Genomic DNA, 21,322 nt, shown 5'->3' with positions numbered 1-21,322 from the left:
AAAATGCAACATTGCTGCAAGCGAGCGTAGCAGCAATCGATATTCGGGGTGCCCCCCCACGTCCTGTCTCCTGGGATGGGTTTTTCCTGACGTGATTTTCATCCAAATACCCAGCTGCAACACATCTTCTGGGACTCAGGTGTCCTTACAAAGACAAAGATCCCCCGTGTAGCCTTAACAGACTGTTGGGGAAAACGCTGTCATAGCGAGTAGCGCCTATGAAGGCCAGAACGGCACACGAGCGGGTGGGTGGCCAGCACCACGCCCGGCCGTCTTTGTCTCCCCAGTGGCGATGTTTACACACCACACTAGGTACGCATTTGATGCCGAGTCGACCTAGGGGAGGCCCAGGACCGGTTCAGATAATCGTCACTTGGTGTTAGCCGTGAGCGGGAATCAAACTCGGGTCTCCGGGTGCGTTAACCGCCACGCTCCCCTTCTTCACACAACACACACGCACGTTTATCTCTCCCTGTGAACACTGTAAACCTCTCTTCTGTCTCCACTGTCTGCCTTGCTTGACGTCTCTATTACCGGTCACCCGCAAGTCGCCTACAGCTCGTTGTGCCGGAGTTTTGCCCTCATACCAACACGTAGCACCACAGCCGCCGATGACTGCCAGGCAAGCACAGTGGTCACCCATCCAAGCGCCGTCCACGCCTCAACCCTGCTGAGCGTCTGAGACTTGGCAAGATGGGGCGCATTCCCGGCGGTTTTGGTGACCCTCAGCGCATGCGGGAGCCGCTGCGTGGCATCTTGGTGCAACGTCTTTTGTTTTTGTTGCGTCCCCGGATCGCTGACAATGGTGGCGAAGATGTTAACTACCTCGCCTGGGATATAGGATCTCGTCGGTTCGATTTCGACCCTGATGCCTGTATATTTGGAATTTTCATGTTCTCCCCATGGTCGCGTGTATTTTTCTCCGGGTCCTCCGGTTTTTCCCTCCAAATTTAGAAACGTGCGTTTAGCGTATTTGGTTCTGATAAATTTCCACGTGATAAGCCACTTTGTTGAGCTATCATTTGTGGCCAGGTTTCTTCTATAAAACGAGCTGTATAGGTCTGTGGGCCTTGCCCGGTAAAGGAAAAATTGTTTCGTTTTAGTTTATTTTGTAATGTCCGAGTGGAGGAAATTTTTGACCTTGAGCCAAGCCTCCACACTCTCACGGTCTCCTGGCCACTGTGAGCCGTGCGTGTGTGGGGAGCGGTAGTGCAGCGGTTAGCGCACTGCGCTACGAACCTGCCGACCCGAGTTCGATTCCCGCTCATGGCCAACACCGGTGACGATTATCTGAACCGGTCCTGGGCCTCCCCTAGGTCGATTCAGCCTAAAATGAGTACCTGATGCGGTGTGTAAACATCCCCACCTCCTCGTGTACCGTGTCGGCCTTCAAAGGTGCTGGCTAATAGCACTTGCCCCAACATTCTGTTAAAACTACACGGGGGATCTTTGTCTTTGGTTTCTGGGCTCACGCATCACAAACACCTCCGCTTCCAATGGGCCGGCGAAGCATGTGTGGCGCTCTGCCTAACCACTGCCCCGACACGTCGCTCCACGCGTTGGCACGGCGCAGGCTTGTGCGTGCGTGTGTGCGCGTGTGTGTGTGCGCGTGTGTGTGTGCGCGCGTGCGCGATGCGACGCTAACAAACGGCGCGCTCGAATTGCATCACTCCGTACCTGCGGGGCGAGCTCCATGACGCAGCGGCATGGCCACAGATTTTCATCGCGTCACTCGGAGAGAGGGCAATCGGGCGTCGGCGTCCACAGAGCTGGCCCACTTCCTTACGACCGCTGCGTTGGAGCGTGCTTCTCCCGAGACACCCCGGCGCCGGCCCTCTTCTGCGTGGCACGGCCGTGCCGTGCCGTGGCTTGGGCACGGCAGCTTGCGGCGGTTTGGAGTGACGAGCACCGGGCGGGTTGCGCGACGCCGTTTGGTCGAGCGTGCAGTCTGAGCCCGCGGAACCCCACGTGTGGTACGTCACCTGTCACCGCATGCTGCCAAAAGCACAGTAGATCACCCTCCAGTGCTTTGTGTCGTGGTCACGATTAGCCCGTGAGTCGAGCGGCTACATGGATGTGAGAATGCAGACGTTGGCTGCTGGAAGAACGGATTTGGAGCCTGGCCTCCTTAGTCCGGTGAGAGACCTCGTGCGGCAAGTTTAAACGATTGGTGACATGGCCCAGCGGCAGCGCGTTTGCCCGCTTATCACAGGAGGGTTCACGGTTCGAGCCCGGTGGCCGCCCTGGAAAACAACGGCGGGTGTACAAATCGTAAATCCCCTTCACAGTTGGCACTAAAGATCCCGTGACGCGATAAGAAAACTAAGCCGTTTGGAAATCTCGCAGACCAGTGCACTCCTTGTGTGAGAGCAAGTCCCGCAGAAGCGGCTTTTCACAGGGATTCCGCTAAATCCTTCCCGTGAATTTTTATCCTTTAAACTTTCCTACAAGCTCCACTATCACATTGTCCACATGTCAAATGACTGGCATATGTATTCATATAGCTATGTTTGTCATTCAAATCAAGTCCAAAACCGACTTGAACGTGAGGTCTGTGAAGGCATTCATGAGTAATCTACCACTCTGCAAACTCTGGAGAGCAATCTGTTATTCGTTTACGGTTATCCAGAACACATAGTGGTGGTTAACCCTGAAGGAGCCGCGTGCGTATACAACCGCCCCGCGGGCTTCCTCTGCATGCGTAAATGCCGGCGTGTTTCATGGCGGAGCGTTCACAGTGGAGGATTGCGTGTGTGTGCAGGGAGAACGCTGTGCACACGTCCAAACACGTGTGCTCATGCCACGCGTGCTCATGCCACGCGTGTGTACACGTCCTAACACGCGTGCTCAAGCGACGCGTGTGTTGACATGTGCGCACGCACCGCTTGTTCGAGCACACAGGTCGGTGTTGCTTTTGTGGAGGAGCCATTGCTTGTGATGAATATCAAGCAGCGGATGTAATTTATCTGAATTAGGAGTCTTTTGTAGATCTGTGGATGCGAAATATGAAGAGCGATTGCTGGATGCGCGCCAGCAGTTGGAGCTGCTTGCCCCGTGAATGAGAAGGAACAATCAAAACATTTTAGCGTACGGTTGATCTCGGCAATAATTGATGATGTTTTGATGAATATAATTACTGTTGGTTTTTCTTCTAATGAAGGCTTTTACCTGCAGAGAGAGAGTACAACATAATGAAACATAATCTCATCAGCAGACCTCTAATAGAAAGTAATTACATTTTCCACAAAATTATACCGTCATTAGTGATTGATTTTGTCTTTTTTAACGAAACTGCCATCGTGTTTCTTCCTAGCACGGTAGTCAACCTGTGGCCACACCATCACCATCGTTGTGGTCACACCATCGTTGCGCTTTTCAAATGGTGTCGGCGTGTGCTTTTTCGTGCAAAAGAACATTTTGAACATTCTGTAAGTATGCACCTAACTGTGCGTGGATTGATCCATGCCATTGAACAAGGAGCCACGTGGAACAGAGAGGGCCCTTGCCCATAGACATCAGGCTGTTCGCCAGCCATGGCTACACGAACAAGACTCCGCTCATGAGATACTTGTCGATAAAACTCGTCCAAAGTCTGCCGGCATGAAACTGATTCTGCTGACAAAAATTGCACTCCCAGAAGGCCGTGTGGCTGATGAGATGTGTAAAAAATTGATTTTCTTTATTTACATGGAAAAAACGAATAAGGGAAGGAGGCATATTGTTAATACATTTAATGGTATTTTCATCAATTCATTTACTCTCCTGATGGCCATTTGTGTATAGATATACACTTCACTTGCACATATTTACCACTGATTGAACTGTGACCTTATTAAGACAATGGTCCCAAGTCATTTGTTGGTGAATGCTCTGGAGGGAATCCATGAGGTGGTCGCCCGTTCCAAGTCGTGAAACCTCCCTCCCTCGCTCTCCTCCCTCGCTCTCCTCCCTCCCGCCCTCCCTCCCTCCCTCTCTCCCTCCCTGCATCCCTTCCGTCCCCGGAACATTTCCCCGTGCGAAAGAACAACACAAGTAATGGAATAGCGAGGGAGTCTGCAGGCACGTTATTGAATGAAGTGGCACGCGATGTACAAGGGGGTTCAGGAGCTTTGGGGACATTCCGGGTTCTGTCCGGGCGAGCAGCCACGGGGATATTTGAAGCAGAAATTTGTCGCCTGAATTCTGGCCGCTCTTTTTTTTTATCTCACCAGTTTTTTTTTGCTTCGATAAAACCCTCGGTAAATTATAAAATAACGGATGTAGGCGTTCGGGGACATCAAAAAGTCTACTTCGCGTATCACAGCACTGAGCTAAAACATCATCAGATAAGAAATGGCACGAGAAGAGTCATAAAAAAAATATCAATTACAGCTAGAGCTCTCTTTATTAGAGGGTTACCCTTCAAAGAATCAAATTACCAAGTCACTGATAAAGGTCCTGTAGAAGAACTATGAATCTGAATTATTATCTGGCATAACGCAAGGCTCCTTCCTTGGCTGTTGGTGAGGTTTTGTTCGGGCAAGGTAGCCTCGGAAGGCTTCGTTTGTTGTTCTCTTGCCAAAGAGCCACAGCGATTTCATCCTGAGAACAGAATGATGAATTAAGAATGCGCCGGCTGGTTAACACCTTCCTTTGAATGGCTGCAGTTTATATTTTTCAGGAAGCACACATCAGCAAAGGAGCAATCAATGTGGATTTCGAGCTTCCATGGAATCGACAGTGCCCATTGGCTCGTACAACAGATTTATGTGTTTAAGTCAAGTTGATTTTGTTTGACCAGGTGTAAAGGAGGACCACACGTCAGTTCCGTGAGAGGCACTTTATTGCCCGAGTTTTTAAGACCTGCACTGCACTCTTTTTCTCGCTGCGTCACTCTTTGGTTATCCCCGCAAGAGCGCCGTGCTCACGTTACACACGAGTTCAATTCCCGCTCACGGCCAACACCAGTGAAGAACATCTGAACCGGTCCTGGGCCTCGTCTAGGTCGACTCAGTCTCAAATGAGTACCTTTTGCGGTGTGTAAAACATCGCCACTCTCTCTCGACCCATCCAGAATCTCCTCGAGCCTCCGCCCAAGTTCCTTCTTTCACCAATCCTCTCTTTGCAGCACTTGTCCACCACTGTCTCTTTACCCCATCCCGCCTTTCCCACTCATTTCCCTTTTGAACTCCCTGGAGAATCCCCCGCAGCCTCGCTCATCCCCACGCTTGTCCAAGTGGCCAATCGGGGCTCTCGGCCTTGCGTCGCCGCCAGCCCGGGGCCCCCCTGATTTGCCTCGTGACGTCTTCAGTGTCGGTAACTAGTCCCCCCCTTGGCCCGTCGGACGATTTTATTCATTTATAGTTCGTGGGTAGCCGCCTCTCACCCAGGCGAGAACTCAAGAGGCGAGGATAGTCTCCGACCTGCCCCTCATTTGCAGTCACCTGGGTCGACCGACGTTGCTTGTGCCTGTTTTAACTGTGCTCGTAATTCACCCTCTGAACCCGACTGTCGTGAAAGTGCAGTCAGAAGCTGTCATTTGGGAAATGATGGACATTCTGCGGTGCCCCGGCTTGAAACACAATGCTTAGTGAATTCAGTAGTTTTTTTTCTCACGCGTGAAGTAAAAAAATAACTTCCCCCCCCTTCCTTCCCTTGTTGATTTGTGTGGCTTGACCATTTTATATGACGCAGTTGTTTTTTGCTACGGTTTCGATTTGCTACATGGTTGCACTTTATTTTATTTGTTTTGCTTTTGGAATTTTGGTGACCCAGGTTACCTGGTTAAACTAAAAACGAATCAGTTTTTCTTTTCCCCAGGCAAGGCCCCACTGAGCTCTGGAACTCATTTCCATAAGCGAGCTGGGCACAAATGATAGCTCGACAAAGTTGCTTATCATTGTCACGTGCGAACTTATCGCAGCAGCCAAATGCTCTAAATGTATCTCGATTCTAAACGTGGAGGGGGAAACCGGAGAACCCGGAGAAAAATCCACGCGACCACGGGGAGAGAGACACGCAATCTCCAACTATACACCAGGCTCCAGGGTCGAGATTGAACCTACGAGCTCCAACACAGCAGGTGAGCAAGTTAGCATCTCGCCACCGTGATATCCCTGAATAGATTCAGACAATACGCCTCCACATCTGCCCCTCCACGTCGACAAAAACAATAATAAATACACATCCCACCAGTCACAAAGGCTTCTGGGAGTGTTTTAGCTGCATTGGTGAAACACTCGCAAAGTGTGGACCGGTTTCAACATTCAGCGTCTCATCAGCAGAGGCATCGCTGCTTGAACAGCGCTGGGGAATGTCGAGAGATATTTACAGGAAAGGACTCTGTTAAACGTGGGTTCTCGCTCAATGAAAAACCACATCATACACAGCACAAACATTATAATTCACATCTTTGTTGAGAATGTAAATAACTAAATAAATAAGCAGACATTACTAATATTTATATGATCTCATCTATCACCATTTTTCTGTAATAACTTATCTCTGCTGTTCTCTCCTATCCGCCTTTTCCTGGCTTCCCGAATCACAGCTGGGGAACGCCGTTCTCTTAATGTTTGCGTGTCGATCATGAGTTTTTAATAACCTATGGTTGTGTCCGCTTCTGTTTTGTTGTTGAAAAACATGAATAAAATATGAGAGAAGAACACACAAAGCTCCCCATCCATTTCCCCATAATATCAACCTGATTCCGAGCTCGCTCCGGGCCTTTCGGTCACAAAAGCGCAGCGGCTGGCATGGCGCGTGGCGTTGTGGTTGGCGCACTACGATTTTGAACACCAGTGAGCTGAGTTTGACTCCCGGCCACAGTTGACATCAACGGTGAGAGACATCTGACCCAGTTCTGGCCGTCTCCCCTTCAACCTTCACTGACCAGCGTGGTGAAGTATGGTCGAACAAACCTCTGTGACCAACTTGATATGGGGAGGCCTTTATCCAGCAGTGGATTGGCAAAACGAATATTAATTTAAATCGTTGAAGCGCATCGCTGGCCATGTAACGATTTAAACCAACTGCATAAAAGCCTGATGATATAACGCAGATTCAGATATACTTCGGGTCACGTCATGGCTCCCGAAAAACACGAATAAGGTACGAGGATGGATGGAAAAATAATGTAAATGAATGATTTGTTGATGTTGGGGATCAGCGCTTCGCAGCCGGTGGTTGTGGCATGATGGCAAAGTCCCAGCAGTGTTGAGTGACCGATCCAGTGCCCACCTCCCGCCCTTCCCTCTCTTTTGGTCGCGCAGTGCGGCAGCCGTCGGCCCCCACCACCGGCCCTCTCAATTCCCTCGGTCGCCCATGCGCAGTTGGGCAATGCAGACGCCGAGACAAAGACGCACGGAGACACAAACACGTACAAAAAGACACTGAAACACACAAAGACAAAGATCCCCCCAATTGTTGGGGCAAGTGCTGTTAGTGAGCACCTATGACGGCTGACACGGCACACGAGGGGGTGGTTGGCCAGCACCACGCCCGGCCGCCTTTGTCTCCCCAGTGGCGATGTTTACACACCACACCAGCTACTCATTTGAGGCTGAGTCAACCTAGGGGATGCCCGTGACCGGTTCAGATAATCGTCGCTGGTGTTTGACCGTGAGCGGGATTCGAACTCTTGTCTCCAGGTTCGTAGCGCAATGCGCTAACCACTACGCCACCGCTCCCATTCATGTCTAACTTTAAAGTTTCTAAATATATGAATCTGAAATTAGCACAAATTTAAATTAAATGACCATGAATAATGGTCGTTTAATTAAAGGGCCGCAGACCATTATCGCCAGCTTTTAGGAACTAAGAAAATCCATAAACAATTACAGTCTTAAGCGGTGCGCCCACTCGAACTAAAAACAATCTCCGTTCTTTAACGAACTCTTCAGCAGTTTGTATCATCGTCACTGTCAGCATCAGACATAGTCCTTCCACTGCTAGATGAAGGCCTTCCCAAGCCACCTCCAACGCTCACAATCCTGCAATGTAATCACTCAGCACCTGCACACTAAAACCAAAAATATTTTTTTATTTTACCAAGTAAGGCTCTGAGCGATGTAGCTCTTATTCAGAAGTAACCTGGTCACAAATGATAGGTCAACGAAGTGGCTTATTATGTGGAAATTTATAGCAACCAAATACTCCAAACGCATGTTTATAAATGTGGAGGGAAAAACCGGATCACCCGGAGAAAAATCCACGCAACCACGGGGAGAACACGTAAATTCCAAAGTAACAGGCGTCAGGGTTGGGGTCAAACCCACGACCTCCTGTATGCCTGGGGAGGTAGTTAACATCTCGCCACCGCCCAGACAAACTTATTTAATCGCTCCATCTCCACGGTGGCTGTTCTCCGTTAAATGTTTCATTCCATGGCTCCCACTGAGGTATAAAATAAATGAAGCAACTGTTATGAATGAGTTTTCATTGTGCCGTCGCGTGTCTGAGCCAAGCACACGATGCCAACATTCACATCACGTTGTGATGAGAGCCCCACTCTAATCTAACATCTCCCTACACTCCACTCATCAACCAAACCACCCTCTCACTCACCCACCCAGCCAACCTCACATCTACCCACTCTCCACTCACCAACCTACCCACACACCCTCACACACCCATCCACCCTCTCACCCACCCACCCTCTCACCCACCCACCCTCACATCTTCCCAACGTTCCGTTCACCCAGCCACCCTGACCTCCCAACACTGCCTCGTGATCCCTGTAAAGCGGCAGTTCCTCTGTTTACTCTCATCCTGACGATAATCTATGCAGCGCTCCGCATTGCGCATTTGTCATCCCAGTGCCCTGCTGCTGCTGCTCACAATGTGCATTATTGCAGCCTCGGAATGAGCTCATGCCCACCGTGGAGCCGTGCGGCACTGCTATGTATAATGATACATTCTAATTAGGTGCGCTAAGTGCATCTACTCTGGTGATCTGTTGAAGGTGTAAATGGCCCAATTTTGTCTAGCCAGATGCCAAATACTGCGGACGTGCGGTCATAATGGGCTGCACAAAATCCCGCACGCGTCCGCACTTCCCACACCGATTGGGGGTTGTGTCGCAGCGGGCCCCGGCGAGCCTCGCCCGTACGGTGAACGCGATCGCGGTGGTGGCGATGATGGTGGTGGCGTGTGCGCATGCTGCCTCCTGTCGCAAAAGGGCCGCCGCCACCGTCTCAACCGAGACTCCGCGCCCCCCCCCTGCCCCCCCCTCTGCCCTCCTCCTCGCTAACCTGCCATGAACCGTTCCAATTGTGGTGTCGTGTTTGTATCCTGGTAATGAAGACACTCATTGGGAGCATGGGTAATGGATGAAGTTAACATTGGTATTGCAGTAAAGTTAGCAAGACAGAGTACCGTGATTTATTACGCCACCTTCGCCGTTGCGCTTTTGCAGTGCAACGGGCTCACCGAATGCTCCTGCCATGCTGTGTTCATTGTTCAGCTCGGTGCCCTTTTAGCTCTGGAATGGTGCTCTGGCCAGAATTACATTTTTTGTGAGATTCATCAGTTACCAACTCTGCTGGTTCCATCCTCTATTCCGGTGCTTGGTCTCCCTGGATTAAACCGATGGAACAGTCACGGGACTTTAGGGTGGTGCTTAAGGCCTGTAAACGAAGCCGCGTTTTGGCTGTGAGACCCCAACTAACGCGCGGAGTTGCTGACGTTTCGACAGAGCATTGCTCCAATTCTGTTCTCATGTTTTTGTTTTCAATGTGGGCTGGAGTTACCGTGCCCTCGGAACACCCGGCATCTCCAATACTGCTCCAACGTTGACCCGGACAGTCCTAGAATAGGTGTATCTGCTTGGATGGTGGAAATGTATTTGTCCTGATTTCTGGTAGCGGGTATTGTGTGCAACTCTATGGCAAGTTACTGCATCGTCTTGATGGACCTCGGCTGGCCGAGATAGACCTAGGCCGCCACGTGGTCGGCACCCGGCGTCTCCGGGGCCGCATGCGGCTCTCTGAGGACTGTTTAGTGACGTCATCAAGGACCACCGTCTCGTGGCCACCGCGTTGCATTGCGGCTCTTGAAGTATCGAGTTTGTTACCGAGTTCGGAGGAAGTAAAATAACGTCTCCTCTTGTTAGTTTTGGTTTGCCGACCCCCTGACCCAGGCTGAGATTGACCAGGGCCGACTTTTATATAGAGGACTAGGTGGCAACCTTCGCAGTTTTAAGCTGTTCCTCTTTATCTGCTCACTCCACTCATCCAGCTGCCCTCTTGGCCATTGTTAGGCTCCCAAGTGCGAGCCCGCCGACGGTGTCCTGGTCACACAGCCGAGTTGGAGAGATGCCGGCAGTGGTCAATGTATATTATACTGTCTAACCAAAGTAGATTTTTAATCCAGTGGTAATTCGTTGATCAACACCGGAGGGACGATGGGCTGAGTGGATTTCCAACTGTGATTTACAGTGGGGATACCTTCTGTTGGTGAGGTGAAGCGCTCTGCTGCAGGGCCACCCTCCCCCGTTACTTGGAGCGATTTGCACACAGAGAGATGAAGAGCGCAAGAGGCTGCCGGGGCATGGGTGTGCACCTGGTTGAGGGTGTAGAGTACTGTGTAGGGTACGGTTTAGGGTACTGGTTAGGGTTTGGATTAGGGTATGGTTTCGGGTTAGGGTACGGTGTAGCGTACTGTTTACTGTACGGTTTAGGTCACAGTGTACGGTACAGGTTTGGATACAGGCTAGGGTATGGTGTAGGGTAGCGTAGGGTGGAGGGTACTGTTTAGGGTATGGATTAGGGTAGGGTGTAGGGTAGGGTACAGTTTAGGGTATGGGTTCGGGTATAGTGTAGTGTACAGTTTAAGGTACTGGTTAGGTGTAAGGTTTGGTGAATGTTATTGACGAATGTGTTGAGTGTTTTGAGGTTTTTGGTTCAGGGTATGGATGGCTTCACCAGGTGGTGGCTTTTAAACGTTGTTAATGTTGCGGCTAGTTTCTCACCATTGGGTAACACCTGTCTTGATTAGCATACATCAGATCGTTCTTTGTAAAATATTTAACAGAATAGAATGTGCATTCTTCATGATTATTTTCAAAACCATTAATTTATTGGAATAATTGGGTGTGCAGCCATCCTTAGATCTGTGCTCTCATGATTAAGTAATCGACAGGATGGCAGCGGTAATCTCTAAATGATCGACGGCTTGTGCATCAGATCGTATTTATTCACGATGTACTTACAAAAAAATCAGCAGACTACCTGCTGGATCTCCTCACAGTTTCGAAGAAAAAATGTGACCTCTGATCCTCGCTCATTTACCAGCTTCACATTCCTTATTGCCGTACAAATACTGGAGGAAGGGCATTTGCTATTGATGCCCCCAGGGTCTGGAATGCTATCGCCAATAAACTGCAACTTGGATCACTACCTGTGAGATCTGCACTCAAAACTGCACTAGAGGAGTTGTACACCCCAAGCTGCCAGTGCTATTCAGTGGCCTGAAATGAAATGTATCACTCCGGATGACCGCTGCAAAGTATGATCTTGAGTTTTGATTATAGTGTGCTGATCTTTAAAGGTGCATTGTAACAGTTTGATACTCCTACTGATTCTCCTGCTGTTATGGAGTGACTCATGCTGCCAGCTATGGCTGCAAAGTTTGGTTGTACATGTTATATCTATCGTTTATTGTTAAATTTGAATCACAGTTCCTATGCTTTTATAGCTTTATTTTGGTGATTGCGAAAACGTTTGGTTTAGCCATGTTTGTTTGTTGTAGTACAGAGTTAGCCTAATAACTTTAATATAAATTTTATTATGGTTGTTATTGTTTGATTTGCATCCCACTGGGATTTTTGCACACAGCGTTGAAATACGGGGTTTTTTCTGGAAGCTTTTGCTGTTTTTTCCTGGATTTTTCTGTTGCGCGTAGTCACCATGAGATATTCTTTATTTATGTTTTTGTTTGTTGCGGTTGCACCCGAGTCAAGAGTCGCATGGCTCACAGGGCTCTACCTAATCAATTAAATTGAAACTGAAAGGGGGGGGGTACCGAGTGCTGCGTAGTAATTGGAAGGAAGGGAGCGAACTCGATGTGAACCATTGTGGCGCCTCGACATGATAGGTGACCACCTGAAGGTTCAATTTGGCTGAGGAAAGTTTAAAATCCGGAGTTGGCATTACGGCAACCGTGAACCCAAATGGCATGCTCGTTAAAGATGACCGGCAATAACATTGGTCCAGTCTATGGATGCCTGTGTATTTTCATAAACCACTCAAATGGTTGGTCCCTTCCCAACAACACTGATGTGGAATTCTACATTTGCATGCTGAGCAATGATACTTACCAACGAAAACAAGTGCCAGCGTGGTACTCGGAATTGGCGATGAAGAGTCTCGAGCTATCAGAATGTTGCGTGGTGTAAGAGCGGATCTGGCAGGTCGGGTGTTGAATCTGCAACAGCTGCAGGATCTGGCACCAGCAAGGAAGCAATGGTGGTGCGGTGGCCATGACGACCTCTTGACCCCGAGTGGAATAAACGTCTCAAGCAGCCGCCGCAGGGCAGTGAGCGTGGAATGCCAATGCAGCGAGATTGATTGTTCGGTACCACTAATCGCTACACTTCTCCCAGCAATGAGTGGTGGGCTGTTGAGGTGCAGGTGTGCTGGTGCAGTCGTTAGTACACTGCGATTTTCATCCAGTGATCTGAGTTCGAATCCCATCAACATCAGTGGTGATTAACTGCACCCAGTCATGGGCCTCTCTTAGGTCGACTCAGCTTTAAATGTGTACCTAGTGTGGTGTGTAATCATCAGCATTGGGGAGGCAAAGGTGGCCTGGCATTGTGCTGGCCACCCACCACCTCGCGTGCCGTGCCGGCCTTCATAGGTGCTCGCTAACAGCACTTGCCCAGACGGTCCATTAAAGGCTATAGGGGTATCTTCGTCTTTGCGCGAGGTGTGTTTGCATGTGTGTGAGTGCCTCTGCTTTGATACTTGACAACTACGCGGCCCGCATGCCTGCCCTGTTGTAAACGTTTCGCGAAAAGCCACAGTTCTAACTCACAGCACGCTTTCTTGCATTTTCTCATTCGGCCTGGTGTGGGTTTTTATCTCAGAATGGAACATTTTTCGACAACCGAAAAGGGAAAAATATTTTAGACTTCCAAGTGGCAAGAGTTAATTGAAATGTTAATTTCATAGCAAGATTTATTTTTTAAGTTTAATAATTCCAAACAAGGAAGTTACAAGTCTTGAACAAACCGTTTGAAACGTGCCCATCTTTTGATACATGTTTATTATAATCTTTTTCAGAAAAAAATAATTAAATACTTCGGGGGAAAACAAACATTGATGAAAACGCCCTCCGTGTGTGTACAGACGGAACCGAATGTCGCCCATAAGCATTTCCACATGAGAGACAGAAACAATTCACGTGAAATTAAATCTTGATCGTGAATGTCGACGGATCGTGCAACACTTGCTGGACCTGGTGTGGCAGCACGTGGAGTAACACCGTCTGGCAGCGTTGCGGTCACACGACACCAGCCGAGTGCGGTGCGGAGGCACAGAATGTCTGCGGCAGTTACTGAACACCGATTTGGGAAGGCGTTCATCGCTCGAAACAAACAAAACAAAACTCGCTGTCTCTGCAACAAAGGCAATTCTCGATCATTGTGTTGCCGACTCGGAAGAGAAAAAAAATTGAACATTATGCCACCGACTCCGGCCCATTCATTGGTGGCACTTGGCAAATTGCTTTGGGCGTCGTGTCCACAACTCGCGACTTTATGAATGCAAATTGTACGACCGGCGCGTCCTTCACGCGCTTCAGGGGCACTTGCACAGCGTGCGCCGCCACGTCCGCGCGGCGCGACGCTCGGCTCCCGTTAGCTCAAGCGCATTGTGCGCATTCATCGACGGTTTGCTCTCGTGACGCGTACATGGAGGACTCTTGTGCCGGCGAGAAAAGTGGCCCATTGAGCTTGACATTCCATGAATTGGCCTCGCATGGCTGCCTCGGCCCTGTGTGAATCGGCGGCACAAAGGGGGCACAGCGGGGGTTGGGGGGGGGTTGCGGCCTTTCATGCGTGCCCGGGAGAAGGGGAGGGGGGAGAAATCCGATCGCAGATTCCCTCACGAGTTTCTCCTCATTCGCAGATTTGAATTCGGTGTTGCCTTTCGGCAAGTGCCCCGTAGTGTCAAGGTAACAGCCCTCTCCATGCGCGGGGTTCCCAGAGACACGTGGCAGCAGCGAACGTTGACGACTGTGGCGTACTGATGAGTCCTAATGAGATGTAAACTGACATCCAGTTGTGTCCTTGTTTCACCGCTGCCCGTTGCTGGGGCCGCCACATTTAATCGATACTTTTGAGTCATTGATGGAAACGACAAAATGGTTACACATTCAGTTATTGTTGAGCTGGTGGTCTGGATAAGGCCGACAGCTGTTGTACATGCGACTCTGCACGCCTCTGCGTGGCGGTTCATCTCAAAGTGAGACTGCGGCACTTAGGGCCGCCACCTTCTCGCACTGCAGACCAGCCCGGGGACAGATGTCTCGGTCAGCCTGGGCCTATCGCAAGGGTCGGCAAAACCAAAACAACGAAGAAGGAACATTTTTTTTCGAATTCGGTAAACACCCCCCCCCCCTCAATATTTAAATAGTCAATACGATATGGTTCTTAATAAATAACGTGACGAAACAGTGCTTAATGAGCCACAGGTTGCCGATCTCTGGTGTATCAAGACCGTGCAGTGAATGGTAATGAAGCTCAACACAACAACGGTGACCAGATCTCGGTACAAATCAATCGCTGCCACCCGAACAGACGCCGCGAGTCCCGCCGCCGCCGGCGGCATGTCCGTGTGTGACCGGGATGGGTGGTGGTAACCCTCCTGCCGCTGGGTGCCCATGACGACGATGATGATGATGGGGCAGGCAGCGCGCGCGTCATGAGGCAGCCCAAGGTGGCTGTCAAAAGAGTTTGTTGGAAATGGAGAATAAAAAAACCCACGTTTTTTATTCTTCAATTCCCAAGCAGGAAGTCGCTGTTTCTTTGGAAAACGCATTAGAGTCCCTGCTATTCATCATGTTGTCACCACAGGCATGGAATTACCCGATACATTCAGGAAAAGGAACGTGGGTAGGCGCGTGATAAATGCATCACAATGTTGTGTGCATGAGCACATTCGGAGGAGTCCTAAGGCGCAGCCCTGCAATTGCCCGCTAACACCACTGCTCCACGGAAGTGTTTCCACTAGAGGGAGCTCTAGATGGTACTTGGCCTACTCTTCCAACCTGGCTAATAGACGTATTGTAAGAGGTGGCAAGTAGCCCACACTTTAGCTCACCAATCGACTGGTGAATCCATTGTTCCTCTGCTGGGTGGACAGAGTGGGGATGGGGTCGATTTCAGAACTCCCTTTGTGTCTCAGCTGCACTCGCCTGGAGATCGAACCGGTGACCGCTGGGTGATGTGGAGCTGAGTGCGCACTCACGCCGTTACATCACGGGCCAGTGTTCCCCCAGGTAGATGCGTGAGCCAAGTGCAATGCCAGCACGTGGCTGTTGACGTGAGATGCCTTGTTCAACGGTTTTACTGAACCCGACTCCTATGTTTGTCGTGGTCAAATCTTGTCATCAAAATTTCGTCTACTTCCTGTTGTCCAATCAATTCAAAATGTTGCACATCTACTCAGATCCGGTGACAATGCATGCCTGTATCACTTAATATATGCATTCGCTACTTTACAGCAATTAACATTTTGTATGGACGCCTTATTACTTATATATTTTTGTGTCGGTCAAAAACGCCGCGGTCCCTCAACTCTCGAATCGCCTCGCCCAAGAAGCAGGCGCCACGTGTCTCAGGCGCGCCAATTGTGAATAAAAACGTTATATATATAAAAAAAAACTTTTTAAAAGACGGCCTTCATAGGAAACTGTGTCCCGACGTCGTTAAGCGTGTGGGGACTAAATAATAATCGTGACGCAACAATTGCGGTGCAGGATTGCGGTGCTCGCTTCATTCGCCGGGGTTCTCTCTCTGTGCTCGCCGGAGCAGTTCAGCAGCGTGCCACGTGACCACCACGTGACTCGCTGAACAAAGGGCGCGCGTTGTCGTCACGCGCGGCTCTCTCTGTGATCTCGGTGCCCACACGTGGGCGGTGGGCATCCGGCTGGCATCCGGACGGTCGCCGTGAGTCACAGACACAACCACAAAGAGACCCCGTGTAGCCCGAACAGACTGTAGGGGCAAGTGCTGTTAGCGAGCAGCACCTATGAAGGCCGGCACGGCACACGAGGGGGTGGGTGGCCAGCACCACGCCCGGCCGCCTTTGCCTTCCCAGTGGCGATGTTGTTACACATCGTACCAGGTACTCATTTAAGGCTGAGTCAACCTAGGGGAGGCCCATGACCGGTTCAGATAATCTTCACTGGTGTTGGCCGTGAGCGGGAATCGAACTCGGGTCGCCGGGTTCTTAGCGCAGTGTAGCGCTGCCCGCTACACTACCGCTCCCCACACACACGCACAGACACACGCACAGACACACACACACAGACACACACACGTACAGACACACACACGCACAGACACACACACGCACAGACAAAGAAACAAAGAACCCCCGTATAGCCTTTAACAGACTGTTGGGGCAAGTGCTGTTAGCGAGCACCTATGAAGGCCGGAACGGTACACGGGGGGGTGGGTGGCCAGCACCACGCCCGACCGCCTTTGTCTCCCTAGTGGCAATGTTTACACACCGCACCAGGTACTCATTTGAGGCTGAGTCGACCTAGGGGAGGCCCGGGATCGGTTCAGATAATCGTCACTGGTGTTGGCCGTGAGTGGGAATCGAACTCGTGCGGTCGGGTTCATAGCGCAGCGCGCTAACCGCTACACTACCGCTCAAACACACACGCACAGACACACACACGCACAGACACACGCACAGACACACACACAGACGCGCACAGATACACGCACAGACACACACAGACAGACACACAGACACACACACAGACACATCCTTGTGGCTCGGCGTGACACAGCACGATCTGTCGCTGTTGTCACTGTGAGAGCGGTGGTGGTGGTGGGGGGAGACACGATGTGGGACTCTGTGGGGGTTGTTGGGGTAAGGAGGAGGGGGGGCTTTTGGGATTTGGCTCAAACGGGATGGATGGGGGAAGGGATACGGAGGATTTCTCGGAGGTGGTGGGGGGGGTGGTCAGCTGATTTAAAGTTGCAAGTGCTTTTTGATTGGCTGGCGAGTGTCGGCTGGGACATTCCTCGCTGCCTCATCCGCCCTCCCCCCCCTCGGGTGCCGCTCCGTGCGGTGGCTGCGAGCGTCCCCCCCTCCCCGCGCGTGGACCCCCCACAACCCCCCCCCCACACAACCCCCCCCCACACACCCCCCCCCCCACAACCCCCCCCACACAACCCCCCCCCCCACACAACCCCCCCCCCCACACAACCCCCCCCCACAACCCCCCCCACACAACCCCCCCCCCCACACAACCCCCCCCCACCCACAATCCCCCCACCCGCCACAACCTCCACTTTCAAAGTTCGCGATCCACTTCGCAAACGGCGCAGCTCCAACTCGCAAAGCTCCCCAACCACCACCTCTACTACCGCCGCCACTACCCCAATCACCACCTCCACTACCACAACCACCGCCACAACCACCACTACCGCCACAACCATCACCACCGCAGAGGATTTTGCCACGGGTCTCTCTCCTGTTCGTTCCTTCATTCGCCGCTCATCCATTCACCACCACCGCGTCAAAGGTAAGGACGGGAGGCTCCCTCTCTCTCTCTCAAGGGGTTGTTCTAGAAGTTGTAGCCTCGTGGCGAATGGGAGTTTGCTTTGTTGGGCGGGAGTTGGTATGTGAACTCCGCGTCTGTCTCTGTGTTTGTGAACTCCGTGTCTGTCTCTGTGTCTCTCTCCGTGTCTGTGAACTCCGTGTCTGTCTCCGTGTGTCTCGGCGTCTGTCTCCCCTCCCCTCTTCTTCTGCTTCCACGGCGCCGCGGTCTCGTGATGTCGTCTCGCTGCGCTGAGCCGCGATCCGCGCGGTCCTCACCCCGCGGCATCGAACGACGACGAAGCGACCTGAAGCTCCGGCGATGAACATTGCCGACACGCGTTGCTTGTGTTGTGGTTGAGAACAACAACGACAACAATCACTGCGACAGTTGTCCGATTGTGGTGTTGAATCAACCGCCAAGTCACTGAGCCAGTGAGCAACACGATGGTGTCTGTGGTGGTGGTGTCTGTGATGGCGAGTTAGGGGTGGAGGTGTCCACGTGTTAGAACGCGTGCGGGTTACTCAGCTCGAGTGAATGTGGAAGCAGCAGCCCCTTGCTGCTGCTGCTCCACGGCGACCATTCAACTTGGGGGGGGGGGGCCTTCTCGGCGTTGCCCCGGGGCGGAGAGCAGAAGGGGGGGGGGGCCCGAGTCTGTGTGGAGGATGGGAGTTGTTGGGACGCGTTCATCGTGACTACGTGGGGCCTCGCTCTCCACGTACAACAACCCACACCGATGTGTTGGCGTGTGACGAACATCTGTGAATCGTTTGCTTTCATCGTAACAAACAAACAAAACACCCATTACCAAGTAGGTATGTTTAGCTAGCCAACTATATAGACACGCTGCCTTTAATTCAAACGTACGTGTTGGTATTTTTTTGTAAATGTAAACCATAGCAGCTGCTGCCGTACAGCGTCGAAGTTGGCTTGAGGTCGGTGGTGTTTGGGCTGCGTGGAAGGGGCGTCGTGGATTTGTGTGCGCCGGGCTGTTGATGTGGTAACAATGCAAGGTGGGGGTGTTTTAACAATGCAAGGGGGGAGGAGAAGGCTGTGTTTGCTGGCTGTCTGGGTGGATGGGAGCCGTGCCGGATTATCCGAGTAGCAAAAGTAGCGAAGTATGCTAAGGGTCCCGCGTTAAATGCTTTCAAGCTATCAATTCCGGTTCAGTGATTCTGCACTTGCTCTATTACTATAGTACTATACCGCCTTCAACTTTGATGGTAGACTGGGTGTTTAATGTTAGCGATTTGTAGTATTATCTGGCTGTATAGCAAATGCAAAAATGCAATTACTTTGCAAGTTAACAATTTGTGTTCTAATATTTGTGGTTTTTTTATTTAGGGACCTTAACATATGCTACAGGCCCCACACTAGCTTAACCCGCCACTGGATGGGAGTGTGGCTCAGGTCGAGTGTTTCCCGTGGGATTTATTGGTTGACATTGTTTTGGCCGAAATGAAATTCAACAAACAAACTTAATTGCCGGCGAAACGTCACGGTCCCCGACTTGTAAATGTTTCTGTGGGTTTACTCTCCAACACCCAAACCGGTGTGCCGAACTAGTAACTAATTGGCATGGTGGGGGGGGGGGTTTAACGACGCATTTAAATTTACGCGATCTAACCCACAATCTCTATGATTGATAATATCGGTCGCGAAAGCCAAGTTTTAAACCAACAACGTGTTGTCTACCCAATCGCGGCCAGTTCCAGTTTCTCATTCAAAACCAAATGTCCGGTGAGTGCTCAATCGGCAACACGGCACGACGAAGGGCGTTGGCTGCGTGTGTATTGTGGAGTCCTCCGTATTTACTGGCAACCCCGCTTAGCGTCCGGGCTCACGCGGCTTTTCAGATTTGCAGAGATTGGATTACACACACACGGAGACGGGCGTCCTCTACACGCTTATAGTGACGCTCATTGTGCTTTAGTGAAGATGACAATTGTTGTGTTTTATTATGAAATGCACTACTTTGGGGTTGTAATTTTACGCGCATTTTAGATTTGAAAATGTGCCCCGTTAACGTATCCAGAAAGTTGCATCTCGAATGGTGAGTTTTGAAAGCGCTATTGAGCGTAAACGAAAATAATACGCACTGTCTGCTTTCAGAGTGGACGTTAAAGATCCCGTGACGTTGTTTGCAAGAGTAGGCCGCTGTGTGCCGGCTTTCACTGTCCCAATTTGAAAAATCGCCCGAAAATTACCCACAATGAGGGAATTATAAAAGCGCAGGGTCTGCTTAGGATAGACAAAGATCCCCCGTGTCGCCTTAACAGACTGTTGGGGCAAGTGCTGTTAGCGAGCACCTAATGAAGGTCGGCACGGCTCACGAGGGGGTGGGTGGCCAGCACCACGCCCGACCACCTTTGTCTCCCCAGTGGCGATGTTTTTACACTCCGCACCAGGTACTCATTTCAGGCTGAGTCAACCTAAGGCAGGCCCATGACCGGCTCAGATATAATCACCACTGGTGTTGGTGGCCATGAGCGGGAATCGAACTCGGGTCTCTGGGTTCGTCGCGCGGCGCGTTAACTGCTGCACCACCGCTCCCCGCTCGACAGACAGCACTCCCATCGCACGCCACGCCGTAACGCCACACACTTGTCTGTGCATGCACAGCGTCATCGTTTATCTCGACAGCAGCAGGGGCACACAGTGTGGACTATAGTACTGGACTGGAGGGTGCAGTTTTAATTTACTTGGCTGCATTCCGCACAATCGCTCGGATAAAGTGCATTTATACAATGATGGCTCGATTAATTGAGGGCTCAACGGAGTGCCCCATTAACTAATTTCAGCCCATATACTGCCACTTACGATTTCAACTGTGCAAGTTACGACTTTTATTATCCCTCCGTCTTATTACCTGCGTTCTCCCGAGTGCCTGGGGTGCAGATGATCCACTGCGACACTTGGGTTTATACTGCCGCTAACTGATGGTGCACGCAGTTTGGCTCGACAACGCAGCTGAGCAACAACCCTGAACAGGGTGGAGGACGATACACGCAACCTTTGCCTGCCCGTCGCCTTACACCCGCACCGATGTGTCCCGTACGCGCGCACACAGGGCCCGTGCCTCGTGCACGTTCGTAGGCATTTGTCTTATCTTGCCTGGAATGGCAAAAACAACTGGGAATTTGCATGGCTCGGAGTGTTCACAGTGAGCACAGTAACTGAACAGGATTTGCCAAAGGCAGGCGAGTACTTGCGGTAGCGTAGAACCAACGGAACTTTGAGAACTGTTAGAGAGATGGGACGGCTACTGTCCTACCAGCCGCAAACCACCACTCACCACCCCCTTGACATGTTTATATAATACACAAGTCTACGGCTTTAAAGACGTGTCCATGCGTTGAACCGTGGTGACGTGTTAGGTTGAGTAGGAGTCGTGACTTGTTTAGTTTTGCATTTCCTCAGGTTGTTGTGAGGACTGTGGTGAGTTGTGGGCTTGCCTCTCTCTCCCCCCTAGCCCCCTCTCAGTTATCATTGGAGATTTACTCAACGTAATTATTCCGTTCTGCAAATATCGCACCTACTTATATCATTGCTTGTGGTTTTG

The 21,322-nt window shown here is 51.0% G+C and overlaps 1 protein-coding gene across 5 annotated transcripts in view; it reads left to right on the top strand.

The window, feature by feature from the left end:
* LOC144937974 (ras GTPase-activating protein nGAP-like) overlaps positions 1–21,322 on the top strand; it is a 585,198-nt gene that overhangs the window by 223,088 nt on the left and 340,788 nt on the right. The window contains exon 1 of one of the 5 annotated variants that reach the window (XM_078865641.1): positions 1,743–1,973. The exons of 3 other annotated variants lie outside the window; for them this stretch is intronic. The gene's annotated coding sequence lies outside the window, so the exon portion shown is untranslated. Of the gene's footprint in view, positions 1–1,742; positions 1,974–17,643; positions 17,746–21,322 lie in introns of those variants that run through there. One more of the 5 variants, XM_078865640.1, reaches the window with a different exon arrangement.

Source organism: Lampetra fluviatilis, chromosome 20, assembly GCF_964198595.1.
Source record: "Lampetra fluviatilis chromosome 20, kcLamFluv1.1, whole genome shotgun sequence".
Taxonomy (NCBI): Eukaryota; Metazoa; Chordata; class Hyperoartia; order Petromyzontiformes; family Petromyzontidae; genus Lampetra; species Lampetra fluviatilis.
Note: the sequence above shows the minus strand (reverse complement) of the source record. Positions and strands in the feature narration are given on the sequence as shown.